We start from the raw sequence: 12,250 nt of genomic DNA, 5'->3' as shown, positions 1-12,250 counted from the left end.
CAGACACAGCGTACACAGACACAGCGTACACAGGCACAGCACAGACACAGCGTACACAGACACAGCATACACAGACACAGCGTACACAGACACAGCGTACACAGGCACAGCACAGACACAGCATACACAGCGTACACAGACACAGCGTACACAGACACAGCGTACACAGACACAGCGTACACAGGCACAGCACAGACACAGCGTACACAGACACAGCGTACACAGACACAGCGTACACAGACCCAGCGTACACAGACACAGCGTACACAGGCACAGCACAGACACAGCGTACACAGACACAGCGTACACAGACACAGCGTACACAGACACAGCGTACACATGCACAGCGCACACAGGCACAGCACAGACACAGCGTACACAGACACAGCGCACTCGGGCACAGCACAGACACAGCGTACACAGACACAGCGTACACAGACACAGCGTACACAGACACAGCGTACACATGCACAGCACAGACACAGTGTACACAGACACAGTGTACACAGACACAGCGCACTCGGGCACAGCACAGACACAGCGTACACAGACACAGCGTACACAGGCACAGCGTACACAGACACAGCGTACACATGCACAGCACAGACACAGTGTACACAGACACAGTGTACACATGCACAGCACAGACACAGTGTACACAGACACAGTGTACACAGACACAGCGCACTCGGGCACAGCACAGACACAGCGTACACAGACACAGCGTACACAGACACAGCGTACACAGGCACAGCGTACACAGACAGCGTACACAGACACAGCACAGACACAGCGTACACAGACACAGCGTACACAGACACAGCGTACACAGGCACAGCACAGACACAGCGTACACAGACACAGCGTACACAGACACAGCGTACACAGACAGAGCGTACACAGGCACAGCACAGACACAGCGTACACAGACACAGCGTACACAGACACAGCGTACACAGACACAGCGTACACATGCACAGCGCAGACACAGCGCACTCGGGCACAGCACAGACACAGCGTACACATGCACAGCACAGACACAGCGTACACAGACACAGCGTACACAGACACAGCATACACAGCAAACTAAATTTTTTGAGAACCGCTTTTTGTGTTCGGTTCGTTGGCCTTTGTCCGCATACTCTGACTGGCACGGGTTGGCTACGTAGGGTGCGAAAGAAGTTGAACATGCATACACACTGCCCGCAGACTGACACTACCCCTCGAATCAGCACTGCACCTCTGATTAGCACGGGTTGGCTAAGTAGGGTGCGAAAGAATTTCAACACACGTACTGTACACAGAAGTGACACACGTGCCACGGTTTCCACCTCGGCTGTGGTTGTCTTCTTGGGCGTGTTCGCTCAAAAGGCTAACACCGCTCCCTCCACTCCCTCGTGAGTCTCGACCATCATACGTCATCCCTCCCGGCCATAGAGTAAACTATTAAAACTATAAGCTATTTTTATTTTGACAGCGTAAGGCCCCACCACCGAGCTATATAGGCCTCTTTCAGCAGCGACGTGACCACAAGTGATCGCCCAATGGAATGGCTTACCTTCGCGTGCACATTCAAAAGCCGCCAATTAAATATGGAGGGGGGGGGAAACTGGAGGACCCGGAGAAAAATCCACGCGACCATGGGGAGAGCAACAAAATATACACAAGGCGTCACTCAGGGTCGGGATCGAACCCACAACCTCCTGCATACCAGGCGAGGTAGTTTACATCTCACCACCATCGTACTCAAATAACTCCAACAATTACAATAATAACTCTGCTGATGGCACCACTAACTGGAGTAATTCCACTCCTACCAACACTGACTGGAGCGACTTCACTCATAGCATCACTGTCTGGAGTAATTCCACTCCTACCAATACTGACTGTAGTAACTTCACTCATAACAACACTGTAGTAACTTCACTCATAGCAACACTGTCTGTAGTAACTTGACTCATAGCAACACTGACTGTAGTAACTTCACTCATAGCAACACTGACTGTAGTAACTTCACTCATAGCCACACTGACTGTAGTAACTTCACTCATAGCAACACTGACTGTAGTAACTTCACTCATAGCAACACTGACTGTAGTAACTTCACTCATAGCCACACTGACTGTAGTAACTTCACTCATAGCAACACTGACTGTAGTAACTTCACTCATAGCAACACTGACTGTAGTAACTTCACTCATAGCAACACTGACTGTAGTAACTTCACTCATAGCAACACTGACTGTAGTAACTTCACTCATAGCAACACTGACTGGAGTAACTTCACTCATAGCAACACTGTCTGTAGTAACTTCACTCATAGCAACACTGACTGTAGTAACTTCACTCATAGCAACACTGACTGGAGTAACTTCACTCATAGCAACACTGTCTGTAGTAACTTCACTCATAGCAACACTGACTGTAGTAACTTCACTCATAGCAACACTGACTGTAGTAACTTCACTCATAGCAACACTGACTGTAGTAACTTGACTCATAGCAACACTGACTGTAGTAACTTCACTCATAGCAACACTGACCGTAGTAACTTCACTCATAGCAACACTGACTGTAGTAACTTCACTCATAGCAACACTGACTGTAGTAACTTCACTCATAGCCACACTGACTGTAGTAACTTCACTCATAGCAACACTGTCTGTAGTAACTTGACTCATAGCAACACTGACTGTAGTAACTTCACTCATAGCAACACTGACCGTAGTAACTTCACTCATAGCAACACTGACTGTAGTAACTTCACTCATAGCAACACTGACTGTAGTAACTTCACTCATAGCCACACTGACTGTAGTAACTTCACTCATAGCAACACTGTCTGTAGTAACTTGACTCATAGCAACACTGACTGTAGTAACTTGACTCATAGCAACACTGACTGTAGTAACTTCACTCATAGCAACACTGACTGTAGTAACTTCACTCATAGCAACACTGACTGTAGTAACTTCACTCATAGCAACACTGACTGTAGTAACTTCACTCATAGCAACACTGACTGGAGTAACTTCACTCATAGCAACACTGTCTGTAGTAACTTCACTCATAGCAACACTGACTGTAGTAACTTCACTCATAGCAACACTGACTGCAGTAACTTCACTCATAGCAACACTGACTGTAGTAACTTCACTCATAGCAACACTGACTGTAGTAACTTCACTCATAGCAACACTGACTGTAGTAACGTCACTCATAGCCACACTGAGTGTAGTAACTTGACTCATAGCAACACTGACTGTAGTAACTTCACTCATATCAACACTGACTGTAGTAACTTCACTCATAGCAACACTGACTGCAGTAACTTCACTCATAGCAACACTGACTGTAGTAACTTCACTCATAGCAACACTGAGTGTAGTAACTTCAATCCTACCAATACTGACTGTAGTAACTTCACTCATAGCAACACTGACTGTAGTAACTTCACTCATAGCAACACTGTCTGTAGTAACTTCACTCATAGCAACACTGACTGTAGTAACTTCACTCATAGCAACACTGTCTGTAGTAACTTGACTGATAGCAACACTGACTGTAGTAACTTCACTCATAGCAACACTGACTGTAGTAACTTCACTCATAGCAACACTGACTGTAGTAACTTCACTCATAGCAACACTGAGTGTAGTAACTTCAATCATAGCAACACTGACTATAGTAACTTCACTCATAGCAACACTGACTGTAGTAACTTCACTCATAGCCACACTGACTGTAGTAACTTCGCTCATAGCAACACTGACTGTAGTAACTTCACTCATAGCCACACTGACTGTAGTAACTTCACTCATAGCAACACTGAGTGTAGTAACTTCACTCATAGCAACACTGACTGTAGTAACTTCACTCATAGCAACACTGACTGTAGTAACTTCACTCATAGCAACACTGACTGTAGTAACTTCACTCATAGCAACACTGACTGTAGTAACTTCACTCATAGCCACACTGACTGTAGTAACTTCACTCATAGCAACACTGACTGTAGTAACTTCACTCATAGCAACACTGTCTGTAGTAACTTCACTCATAGCAACACTGACTGTAGTAACTTCACTCATAGCAACACTGTCTGTAGTAACTTCACTCATAGCAACACTGACTGTAGTAACTTCACTCATAGCAACACTGACTGTAGTAACTTCACTCATAGCAACACTGTCTGTAGTAACTTCACTCATAGCAACACTGTCTGTAGTAACTTGACTGATAGCAACACTGACTGTAGTAACTTCACTCATAGCAACACTGACTGTAGTAACTTCACTCATAGCAACACTGACTGTAGTAACTTCACTCATAGCAACACTGAGTGTAGTAACTTCAATCATAGCAACACTGACTATAGTAACTTCACTCATAGCAACACTGACTGTAGTAACTTCACTCATAGCCACACTGACTGTAGTAACTTCGCTCATAGCAACACTGACTGTAGTAACTTCACTCATAGCCACACTGACTGTAGTAACTTCACTCATAGCAACACTGAGTGTAGTAACTTCACTCATAGCAACACTGACTGTAGTAACTTCACTCATAGCAACACTGACTGTAGTAACTTCACTCATAGCAACACTGACTGTAGTAACTTCACTCATAGCAACACTGAGTGTAGTAACTTCAATCCTACCAATACTGACTGTAGTAACTTCACTCATAGCAACACTGACTGTAGTAACTTCACTCATAGCAACACTGTCTGTAGTAACTTCACTCATAGCAACACTGACTGTAGTAACTTCACTCATAGCAACACTGTCTGTAGTAACTTGACTGATAGCAACACTGACTGTAGTAACTTCACTCATAGCAACACTGACTGTAGTAACTTCACTCATAGCAACACTGACTGTAGTAACTTCACTCATAGCAACACTGAGTGTAGTAACTTCAATCATAGCAACACTGACTATAGTAACTTCACTCATAGCAACACTGACTGTAGTAACTTCACTCATAGCCACACTGACTGTAGTAACTTCGCTCATAGCAACACTGACTGTAGTAACTTCACTCATAGCCACACTGACTGTAGTAACTTCACTCATAGCAACACTGAGTGTAGTAACTTCACTCATAGCAACACTGACTGTAGTAACTTCACTCATAGCAACACTGACTGTAGTAACTTCACTCATAGCAACACTGACTGTAGTAACTTCACTCATAGCAACACTGACTGTAGTAACTTCACTCATAGCCACACTGACTGTAGTAACTTCACTCATAGCAACACTGACTGTAGTAACTTCACTCATAGCAACACTGACTGTAGTAACTTCACTCATAGCAACACTGACTGTAGTAACTTCACTCATAGCAACACTGACTGTAGTAACTTCACTCATAGCAACACTGACTGTAGTAACTTCACTCATAGCAACACTGACTGTAGTAACTTCACTCATAGCAACACTGACTGTAGTAACTTCACTCATAGCAACACTGACTGTAGTAACTTCACTCATAGCAACACTGTCTGTAGTAACTTGACTCATAGCAACACTGACTGTAGTAACTTCACTCATAGCCACACTGACTGTAGTAACTTCACTCATAGCCACACTGACTGTCGTAACTTCACTCATAGCAACACTGACTGTAGTAACTTCACTCATAGCAACACTGACTGTAGTAACTTCACTCATAGCAACACTGACTGTAGTAACTTCACTCATAGCCACACTGACTGTAGTAACTTCACTCATAGCAACACTGAGTGTAGTAACTTCACTCATAGCCACACTGACTGTAGTAACTTCACTCATAGCAACACTGACTGTAGTAACTTCACTCATAGCAACACTGAGTGTAGTAACTTCACTCATAGCAACACTGACTGTAGTAACTTCACTCATAGCAACACTGACTGTAGTAACTTCACTCATAGCAACACTGACTGTAGTAACTTCACTCATAGCAACACTGAGTGTAGTAACTTCAATCATAGCAACACTGACTATAGTAACTTCACTCATAGCAACACTGACTGTAGTAACTTCACTCATAGCCACACTGACTGTAGTAACTTCGCTCATAGCAACACTGACTGTAGTAACTTCACTCATAGCCACACTGACTGTAGTAACTTCACTCATAGCAACACTGAGTGTAGTAACTTCACTCATAGCAACACTGACTGTAGTAACTTCACTCATAGCAACACTGACTGTAGTAACTTCACTCATAGCAACACTGACTGTAGTAACTTCACTCATAGCAACACTGACTGTAGTAACTTCACTCATAGCCACACTGACTGTAGTAACTTCACTCATAGCAACACTGACTGTAGTAACTTCACTCATAGCAACACTGACTGTAGTAACTTCACTCATAGCAACACTGACTGTAGTAACTTCACTCATAGCAACACTGACTGTAGTAACTTCACTCATAGCAACACTGACTGTAGTAACTTCACTCATAGCAACACTGACTGTAGTAACTTCACTCATAGCAACACTGACTGTAGTAACTTCACTCATAGCAACACTGACTGTAGTAACTTCACTCATAGCAACACTGTCTGTAGTAACTTGACTCATAGCAACACTGACTGTAGTAACTTCACTCATAGCCACACTGACTGTAGTAACTTCACTCATAGCCACACTGACTGTCGTAACTTCACTCATAGCAACACTGACTGTAGTAACTTCACTCATAGCAACACTGACTGTAGTAACTTCACTCATAGCAACACTGACTGTAGTAACTTCACTCATAGCCACACTGACTGTAGTAACTTCACTCATAGCAACACTGAGTGTAGTAACTTCACTCATAGCCACACTGACTGTAGTAACTTCACTCATAGCAACACTGACTGTAGTAACTTCACTCATAGCAACACTGAGTGTAGTAACTTCACTCATAGCAACACTGACTGTAGTAACTTCACTCATAGCAACACTGACTGTAGTAACTTCACTCATAGCAACACTGACTGTAGTAACTTCACTCATAGCCACACTGACTGTAGTAACTTCACTCATACCAACACTGAGTGTAGTAACTTCACTCATACCAACACTGAGTGTAGTAACTTCACTCATAGCCACACTGACTGTAGTAACTTCACTTATAGCCACACTGACTGTAGTAACTTCACTCATAGCCACACTGACTGTCGTAACTTCACTCATAGCAACACTGACTGTAGTAACTTCACTCATAGCAACACTGACTGCAGTAACTTCACTCATAGCCACACTGACTGTAGTAACTTCACTCATAGCAACACTGACTGTAGTAACTTCACTCATAGCAACATTGACTGTAGTAACTTCACTCATAGCCACACTGACTGTAGTAACTTCACTCATAGCAACACTGACTGTAGTAACTTCACTCATAGCAATACTGACTGTAGTAACTTCACTCATAGCAACACTGACTGTAGTAACTTCACTCATAGCAACACTGACTGTAGTAACTTCACTCATAGCAACACTGATTGTAGTAACTTCACTCATAGCAACACTGACTGTAGTAACTTCACTCATAGCCACACTGAGTGTAGTAACTTGACTCATAGCAACACTGACTGTAGTAACTTCACTCATAGCAACACTGACTGTAGTAACTTCACTCATACCAACACTGACTGTAGTAACTTCACTCATAGCAACACTGACTGTAGTAACTTCACTCATAGCAACACTGACTGTAGTAACTTCACTCATAGCCACGCTGAGTGTAGTAACTTCACTCATAGCAACACTGACTCTAGTAACTTCACTCATAGCAACACTGAGTGTAGTAACTTCACTCATAGCAACACTGACTGTAGTAACTTCACTCATAGCCACACTGACTGTAGTAACTTGACTCATAGCAACACTGACTGTAGTAACTTCACTCACAGCAACACTGTCTATAGTAACTTCACTCAAAAGTAACTCCGTAGGTAACTTCACTCCATGCATCAACTCTCAAGACTCCAGAGAACCAAATATTGTTACTACCCCCATCATCATCATCACACTACCCACAGCATCACCACTCCCACCATCACCACCTCCCCCATCACCACCTCCCCCATCACGCCACTTCCCCCATCACCACCTCCCCCATCACCATCCTCCCCCATCAGCCCCCCCCCCCAAACATCACTTCCATTGACACCTCCATCACCGCTCCCATCACAACACGCGTCACTTCCCGCCAACTCTACCACAGTCACCATCACCACCCAACCTGAATCACCATCACCACTCAACCTGAATCACCATCACCATCCAACCTGAATCACCATCACCACTCAACCTGAATCACCATCACCACCCAACCTGAATCACCATCACCACTCAACCTGATTCACCATCACCACCCAACCTGAATAACCATCACCACCCAACCTGAATAACCATCACCACCCAACCTGAATAACCATCACCACCCAACCTGAATAACCATCACCACCCAACCCGAATCACCATCACCACCCAACCTGAAACACCATCACCACCCAACCTGAATCACCATCACCACCCAATCTGAATCACCATCACCACTCAACCTGAATCACCATCACCACCCAACCTGAATCACCATCACCACCCAACGTGAATCACCATCACCACTCAACCTGAATCACCATCACCACCCAACCTGAATCACCATCACCACTCAACCTGAATCACCATAACCACCCAACCTGATTCACCATCACCACCCAACCTGAATCACCATCACCACCCAACCTGAATCACCATCACCACCCAACCTGAATCACCATCACCACCCAACCTGAATCACCATCACCACCCAACCTGAATCACCATCACCACCCAACCTGATTCACCATCACCACCCAACCTGAATCACCATCACCACCCAACCTGAATCACCATCACCACCCAACCTGAATCACCATCACCACCCAACCTGAATCACCATCACCACCCAACCTGAATCACCATCACCACCCAACCTGAATCACCATCACCACCCAACCTGAATCACCATCACCACCCAACCTGAATCACCATCACCAACAGCAGCCGCCATTCGCCACTAAGTGGCGCTTGTGCCAGGCTAGGTGCACTCCCGAAGCCACTAACATTACAACTTCCATAATCACCATCACCCCAACAACACCTCCCCATCACAACTACATCACACCCCATCAGCAACTCCCTTCACCACCATCACCTCCCCCATCACCATCACGGCCCTCACCTTCCCCATCCTCGCCGTCACCACATCCCCCATCACCACCTCCCCCATCACCATCCTCCCCCACCACCACCTCCCCCACCACCACCTCCCCCATCACCACCCTCCCCCATCACCATCCTCCCCCATCACCACCTCCCCCATCACCATCCTCCCCCATCACCACATCCCCCATCACCACCTCCCCCATCACCACCCTCCCCCATCACCATCCTCCCACATCACCATCCTCCTCGCCGCCTTTCTTCACCAGGGAGGGAAATCCGCGAGCTTCCTCTTGCACCGAACTGCGCCTTGTTGCTGCTGCTGTTGTTGTCCGTCTGTTTATCTCTCTTCTTCTTCTTCTTTCATTACTTCGTCTTCGTCTCCTCCTAGATGCTGATTTCTACTTTTTCTGGCTGCGCACGCGCGCGCGGAGGTCACGTGGGGGGGGGGGACGAGAGCCGCTTCACCTCTCCCGCAGGGGGGGTGGGGGGCGCTGCACTGCGCGGAGGGATACACGCGGGGCGCAGGTGAAGGCGATGACCCCTTCGCCCCGCCCCTTCGCCCCGCCCCTTCCCCCCCGCCCCCTTTCCCCCCGCCCCCCTTCGCCCCGCCCCCTTTCCCCCGGCCCCCCTTCGCCCCGCCCCCTCGCCCCCGCCCCCCTTCCCCCCGCCCCCCTTCCCCCCGCCTCTCTTCTCCCCGCCCCCCTTCCCCTCCAACGTCCCAATCGATTTTCTCTCCGTGTGGGGTTCATGGCGATGCGCAAACTCTGCACATTTGGCCTACTCTTCCACTTGATCCTGCCTCTCCTCCTCCACCACCACCTCCACCTCGTCACATGTAACTACGGTGAGCCGAGTTGGTCGATAAATCGGGTACCAAGTTGCGGTGGACGTTGTGAGTGGTGGTGCAGTGGTTAGGTCACTGTGTGTTGTAGTGTGGGGAGTGGTGGTGCAGTGGTTAGTGTGGGGAGTGGTGGTGCAGTGGTTAGGTCACTGTGTGGGGAGTGGTGGTGCAGTGGTTAGGTCACTGTGTGTAGTAGTGTGGGGAGTGGTGGTGCAGTGGTTAGTGTGGGGAGTGGTGGTGCAGTGGTTAGGTCACTGTGTGTAGTAGTGTGGGGAGTGGTGGTGCAGTGGTTAGGTCACTGTGTAGTAGTGTGGGGAGTGGTGGTGCAGTGGTTAGGTCACTGTGTGTAGTAGTGTGGGGAGTGGTGGTGCAGTGGTTAGGTCACTGTGTGGGGAGTGGTGGTGCAGTGGTTAGTGTGGGGAGTGGTGGTGCAGTGGTTAGTGTGGGGAGTGGTGGTGCAGTGGTTAGGTCACTGTGAGGAGTTGTGGTGCAGTGGTTAGTGTGGGGAGTGGTGGTGCAGTGGTTAGGTCACTGTGTGTAGTAGTGTGGGGAGTGGTGGTGCAGTGGTTAGGTCACTGTGTGTAGTGGTGTGAGGAGTGGTGGTGCAGTGGTTAGGTCACTGTGTGTAGTAGTGTGGGGAGTGGTGGTGCAGTGGTTAGGTCACTGTGTGTAGTGGTGTGGGGAGTGGTGGTGCAGTGGTTAGGTCACTGTGTGTAGTAGTGTGGGGAGTGGTGGTGCAGTGGTTAGGTCACTGTGTGTAGTGGTGTGGGGAGTGGTGGTGCAGTGGTTAGGTCACTGTGTGTAGTAGTGTGGGGAGTGGTGGTGCATTGGTTAGGTCACTGTGTGTAGTAGTGTGGGGAGTGGTGGTGCAGTGGTTAGGTCACTGTGTGTAGTAGTGTGGGGAGTGGTGGTGCAGTGGTTAGGTCACTGTGTGGGGAGTGGTGGTGCAGTGGTTAGGTCACTGTGTAGTAGTGTGGGAAGTGGTGGTGCAGTGGTTAGGTCACTGTGTAGTAGTGTGGGGAGTGGTGGTGCAGTGGTTAGGTCACTGTGTGTAGTAGTGTGGGGAGTGGTGGTGCAGTGGTTAGGTCACTGTGTGTAGTGGTGTGGGGAGTGGTGTTGCATTGGTTAAGTCACTGTGTAGTAGTGTGGGGAGTGGTGGTGCAGTGGTAAGGTCACTGTGTGGGGAGTGGTGGTGCAGTGGTTAGGTCACTGTGTAGTAGTGTGGGGAGTGGTGGTGCAGTGGTTAGGTCACTGTGTGTAGTAGTGTGGGGAGTGGTAGTGCAGTGGTTAGGTCACTGTGTGGGGAGTGGTGGTGCAGTGGTTAGTGTGGGGAGTGGTGGTGCAGTGGTTAGTGTGGGGAGTGGTGGTGCAGTGGTTAGGTCACTGTGAGGAGTTGTGGTGCAGTGGTTAGTGTGGGGAGTGGTGGTGCAGTGGTTAGGTCACTGTGTGTAGTAGTGTGGGGAGTGGTGGTGCAGTGGTTAGGTCACTGTGTGTAGTAGTGTGGGGAGTGGTGGTGCAGTGGTTAGGTCACTGTGTGTAGTGGTGTGGGGAGTGGTGGTGCAGTGGTTAGGTCACTGTGTGTAGTAGTGTGGGGAGTGGTGGTGCAGTGGTTAGGTCACTGTGTGTAGTGGTGTGGGGAGTGGTGGTGCAGTGGTTAGGTCACTGTGTGTAGTAGTGTGGGGAGTGGTGGTGCAGTGGTTAGGTCACTGTGTGTAGTAGTGTGGGGAGTGGTGGTGCAGTGGTTAGGTCACTGTGTGTAGTAGTGTGGGGAGTGGTGGTGCAGTGGTTAGGTCACTGTGTGTAGTAGTGTGGGGAGTGGTGGTGCAGTGGTTAGGTCATTGTGTGGGGAGTGGTGGTGCAGTGGTTAGGTCACTGTGTAGTAGTGTGGGAAGTGGTGGTGCAGTGGTTAGGTCACTGTGTGTAGTAGTGTGGGAGTGGTGGTGCAGTGGTTAGGTCACTGTGTGTAGTAGTGTGGGGAGTGGTGGTGGTGGAACAAGGCAACACCCGCGGGGTTGACGGATCACGGCTCGACCCCCGTCTGGACGACCCCTTCTAGGCGCGCCCTCGTCGCTGGCGCTCGCCTGGCCGCCCGCGGCCGTGGAGACGCAGCAGCAGCAGCGCCGCCACCGTCGCTGCTTCTCCTTCAGCCGCTACGGCGACGCGGAGGAGGAGGAGGAGGCGGTGGGGGGGCGGTCGGCGGCCGGAG

The sequence above is a fragment of the Petromyzon marinus genome, unplaced genomic scaffold, assembly GCF_048934315.1.
Source record: "Petromyzon marinus isolate PM22_M1 ecotype Great Lakes invasive population unplaced genomic scaffold, UKy_Petmar_22M1.pri1.0 PM_G_Scaffold_19, whole genome shotgun sequence".
NCBI classification, from domain to species: domain Eukaryota; kingdom Metazoa; phylum Chordata; class Hyperoartia; order Petromyzontiformes; family Petromyzontidae; genus Petromyzon; species Petromyzon marinus.
The sequence above is the reverse complement of the archived record's forward strand: the minus strand, read 5'-3'. Positions refer to the sequence as shown.